Below are 5,993 nucleotides of genomic sequence, written 5' to 3'. Positions count from 1 at the left end.
ATTCAGCAGCTCCTCTCTCCTGCCCCTTATCAGAAGCAAGGGAGAAGGGATCTGCAATATTTCCCTAGCTTCGAAACCCCATTGAGAGAGAGATAGAGAAAGAGAGAGAGAAAGAGAAAGATAGAAATAGTTACTAGATCGAGTTTGCACGTTCTGGCAACACGGCTGAGAAAATCTCTTGTGACACATACGCATACAGGCAGTGCATGCAAATGCGCCCTGTCATACATACTGTAAATTATGTATGTATAAGCTCATATTATGCTCAGAGATATTTATGACAAGAATGAATTTAGATACTTTCACTAGTCGAAAATAATGGGTTTGTCCATTTCTACCATTACCTCATTTATAACTAAATAAAAATATCTTCTATTTAAGAATTCTCATTCATATTACAAATAATTTAACAAATCAGTATTAACAAGTTGTTAAATAAATAATTTGGTTATTATTAAAAATATGACAGGTGGTTTATTAGTTCTTTTTTTATCTGAAGTAATGTCAATTACTTTTGAATAGATAAATCAGCTTCAATATAACACTAAAATAACTTAAATATAAAATTAATGTTTTAAATATTAAATGTACTAAGCAATTTGTAATTAAATAATTTTTATGATTATCTTAAATATATGTTACATATTTATATACAGCATTGTTTTAATAGTAGTTTCAACATAGTTTAATAGTAATTTGTAAAATTTCTAAAAATTAATGAAAATAACGAAACCTAATTTAGTCTGTGAGACCAGGATTTTAATGCTTAAACATATTTATGACATAATCTAGGTGTCTAATTTTCAATTGTGATTATGACACAACTATAATTATTACAAAGAAATTCTAAATGTTATTAATAAATTAAGTAGAGGAGTAGAATACCGTTGCAAAAGCGTATTATAATGAAAAGCATTGTAAAAAATTTCAGACTAAAAATTAGAAGTATAAAAAAACAAAATATATCGAACCGATAATATTTTCAAATCGTTATGTTTAATTCTGAATGGTTACATTGTTTTTCACATGTAATATTAAGTATAAATGATTTTAAATTATATTTATTATAAAAGAATAAACATACTTTACTTTTTCTTATCTAACGTAAACTTATATTAACATCTGTAATATTTTGCATATAAATTTTATTTATTAAAAATCGATATTGTTTTTAAAAACAAAATTTCTGAAACAATATTTTAGTTGTATGGGATCATGTATATATATACGTATTATATTATAAATTAAATGATTAATTTCTTAATTAACTTAGAGTAGTCTTTGCTATAATAAAATATTAATTTTCTTATGCAAATATTTTATATAAAATTAGGGATCACTATTTCTAACTTATTAAGCATTAAGCTATTGATTAAAAGTTGAATGTAATATTTAAAGACTATATAACATATTTAAAATTTATAATAATAAATTTTGCGCAAATTTAAAAGAACTTTTTATCAATAAAAGGTATTTATAAAATGAAATTGCTTGATTTAAAAAGTAACCAATGCCATTTTAAGTAAGTAATATTAATAATTATTATAATTTTATATTCATTTAGTTAAATATTATAATTTTAAGTAATATATGAAACTTTTATAAAATTAATGAGAGATTAATTATTATTTATATTTGTCGAGCACATTATTAAGATAATGTGTTAAATGAAATAAATTTAGGTAATAAATGAAAATTCGACTAAGTGCATAATATTAAATAAAATGATAATTTGGTGATTTTGCAATAGAAAATTTAATTGATATTATATATAATATTTGTTTCCAAATATTACAATGATATATTAAAAGATAAGGCGACACTGTAAAGCAAGCATGAAAGAAAACTAGGATAGTATCTCTATGTATAAGCTTACGACCATAAGTAGTATATGATATTTAATGCATATACTGGCAGAAACGTTGTTGCAAATAATCCTTTTTGATATTTTCTTGTATTTGAGAACATTAATACGTTAACTATGAAATCTGTCGAAATTTAAGTTTGGTTCCTTTTCTATTGCTGTTGATAGTTTTGAAAATTGTCACTAATAAGATCTAGATCGTTAGATCAATTTTAACAGTGAATTAGTAAATAAATTAAATATAATTTTTTTTTAAATATTTTAATAGTCGGATTTAAAGTTATGCCGTTCGTTCACTAAATATTGCAATGTTAAATTATCCCTTTTTTTGTTAAATAGTATCATATACTTCGTCATAAATATTCCATGCAAATGTATAAGTCAGAAAATTAGGATTTACATTTATCTCATGTAATTATATCTCATAATTTATCGATTTATTTTTATACATTTTATTTGATACATTATTTGAATTAATATATTTATATCTTACAATAAAGAAAAACCATGTTTTTGTTAATAATGCAATTAATATTATCATTTTCAAAGGATTAAAAAGATTTAAAAATTATTTCTAAGTATTTAAAAAAGATAGTTATTTAAATCAAAGAAAACGGGAGCTAAATATATTTAAATACTGTTGAGAAGATGAAAAATGGTCCGCGTGCTTGTGCAGTTTGTTTTGCGCAGGTAGGCACGCAGAGCTCGTGAACGCTCTGTCGTATTATAGTGAAGCCGACCAGTGTCGCCACTGTCTACTATTCTACTTTCCGTATTACGCACATCCGCGCCCCGGCAATGTGGTCCTGCTCGCTCTTGAACCGGGTATCTCGACTTCAAATGCCTGACGCTATCCGTCGATGGAACAGCTTTTACTTCGTCTGCGCCTAGCGTCGGCACATCGAAGCCCTCTAGTTCCCGCTCCGGTCTTTGACGGACGCGTTACAGCTCGACACTCAGTCATCGTTCGGTAGCGAGCCATCTAGCCACGCGTTCCGCCTTACATCGCATTTGCAATTATCTCTAGGATGTCAAGTTTGAAATAGCGCCCTGGGGTATAAATGGAAGATAGATAGTTTGCTACACTGCTGGTGTGAGTATGTCGCTTAGTTGCGATTATAATGACCTGCGCCCGAAGACGATGCGAGTAAGAGATATTTTCACAAATGGTCGAGACGCGGACTGTTGGTCTAGTCAATGGTCGATGCAGGACATCGCGCATGCGCTTCGTTTTGGATATGGATAACTATTGTCGAGAGCTACAAGCGGAACCGCGGACGGAGTCTTCAGATGATAAGGACCAAAACAGTGGGGACTCGAATCGGGCCGACTCCGAGCGATCCTGGCCAATCGAAGCCCGGAAGCGATTAATCAGCGAGTACGAAGACACGCGACTCTACCTTGCCCACGTGCTTTTTCTGAATTGGAGAGATTTGCCAGGCTGTCGTTCGACTCGCCCGGGATGCACTAGCGAGAGGATTTGGTTATTGGGCGCCAGTGACCGTGAGGGTCGGCACCGCACGCGTCTTCTAGTTGTCGGCCGCCATTGGAGACCACGTTGCCTATAGAGTAAATATGATCAGCCAACCGGTAGTCTATGCGGGTGGTGGTATGGGCTTCCTCACCGCAGATCTCTTTCTTTGGTGGTTTCGTCATGAATTTGCACCTACTGTCGTCGCTATGCATCCGGATGGAGCACTTCTCATCGCCGAGCAGGCTGACTATTTACCTTCCGAAGCAGACTGCGTAGCCGCTGATGGTTTAATTCGCCTGCTCGTTATACCAAAAGAACGTGTAAAACTACGTTCCGTCACTAATGAACTTAGGATTCAATTGGCACTTCTTGTACTTCTGGGCGCGTTATCGAAAGCTCGGATGACTTTGGGAGGAGAAGCTAACGTGAATGATACTCTAATGGAAGCTATAGATGAATATGTGAGCAAGTTCTTATTGAAGGAAGCTTTTGCGGAACTACACAGGGCCTGCTTGGCTGTTCGTCCTGAAAGTTTAGCACTTTGCTGGAAAAGAAACGAGGACGGCTGTATTGGGCAACTAGATGAAATGCGAAACGATCTCGTACTTTTAAATGAATTGCATCAACTGGCTTTGGCTGCTGGACTACAGGTAGATGATGAAGATGTGCAAAGTTGGCTATTAATTAGACAAAGATAGTGAAAATGCACAATATTTGGATAAAAAAGAAACAATTAAAACCGTAGAAGATGATCAAATATCTACAGGAGACGAGGAAGAGCAGGAAAAGGAGGTGAGGGCGTTGTCAGTACCAGAGGAGAAAGAAGTTGTAGAACTCCTTTCGCGAGTGCTTCTTTGGATGGAGGCTGAACCCCTTGATCCTTGCTTTCTACTAGTGGTCAGGACTATGCGCACTATCGCTATATTTATGGTAAGCTGTGAGTGAGAAAATGTTTCGCTTATCGATCGTAGAATATAGGAACGCACTGGTAACTAATCGAAAAAGAGAGGGTGTTCGGGAGGATAGCAGCAATGGTGGGAGGAGAAAATAAAGAGAGCATTATCATTAGTCGGAGCATGAAAAAAAAACATGAGAAAATAGTAAGAGAAAAAAACTCTTTCTCTAAAGGTTTTTTTGATACTTTAACTAATTAACTTTATTCAACTAAGATTTTTTATAGAATATGTTTGAAAAGAAAATATTATTAATTTTTTTCAATTCTGAGGTAATTTATTCTACAAATTTATTATGATGTATCGCGAATATTGTCAAATATTAGGAAAATTAAATATACCTAGTGAATTTTTGTTCCAATATATAATGAATCAAATACATATGCCTTGTCAAAATATACTTGTATATAATAACATTTTAAATTTTACTTTTCAATAATTTTTGTTTTATACTTTAATAGTAAATTTCTAGATGCAAGTCAGTTATTGGGAACGTTATTACTTTTAGTATTTTTACTATTTATTACTTTTATTATTATAAATAAATTATTTATACTACAGTGGTTAAAATATTTGATTATTGGCTTATAAATGGATTGACGTTGATTTAACAATAACACAATTAATATTAAATTAAGTGTATTATGCTTATCATTCATGATTCGCATTCTCTGGAATTGGATGCAATTTAAAATCTAAATGCAAAAAATACATATTAAAATTTGTCTACATTCTTTATAATTTAAATATATGTGATAAATGACATAGTTATGCTTTTTCTTTATTCATTTCACGTAACTAGCCGTTCATGTAGGTAGTAAACCATTTTCAACAGTTGGGATTGAAGATCAAAGGGTCCTTCTGCCTTACCCGGCTTATGCGAGACGATAGAGACAAAATTTGCTTTTCTATGATACGAAACATACATATACAGTTATGAATACATATAGTCTCTTTGGACCGATAGAAAATAAAAGGCGAAAGGGGTTCTGAACCTTCCAATTTACCGTGCAAACTCAAAACGTAATAGTCTGGCAAAAATGTTACTCCCCAATTCCCTTATCGCTTAATAGACTGTTACTGTGGAAATTTTTTTTATTTTAATCCTGAAGAAGATCTTAATAAACTACTATACGTATATTGGGTTCATTGTTGATTATTCATATTTTAAATAATAATACTACTTTTATCTATATTTTATTTTTGACATTATATATAAAAATATTTTCATTTGTATTTATGAATTAATTACATTTGATTAATGTATTTGACACGTAGTTTATTAATTTCGGGTCATTAAATTTCTTTTAAATAAATATAATTATAATTAATCAATATAAATAAATTTAATTAAATATTGATTGTTGTAATTCCATTAATAAAAAGCGATTCTACAAACAAAGTTTAATAAGATTTACCAATCAGATCATCATTAGTTTTTCACCTGTTAATGTACACGTTATACACATAATTTAATAAACACAAACTATACATAATATACACATTATATATAGTTGGTATTATATATTTAAGCTGTTAATATTTGTTTAAAATATTTTTTAAGAAAATTACAAAATGCTTTTTATTTGCAATGTAAACTTAAATTTAAATTGATATTTAAAATGTAAAAGTTTATATAGTAAGGGATTTACGAAATAATTTTATAAGGAAATGAGAATTTTTTGGTTTTTGTTACAGGCGA

The sequence above is a fragment of the Ceratosolen solmsi genome, unplaced genomic scaffold (assembly GCF_000503995.2).
Source record: "Ceratosolen solmsi marchali unplaced genomic scaffold, CerSol_1.0 scaffold14, whole genome shotgun sequence".
NCBI lineage: Eukaryota > Metazoa > Arthropoda > Insecta > Hymenoptera > Agaonidae > Ceratosolen > Ceratosolen solmsi.
This window is presented reverse-complemented; position numbering follows the sequence as displayed.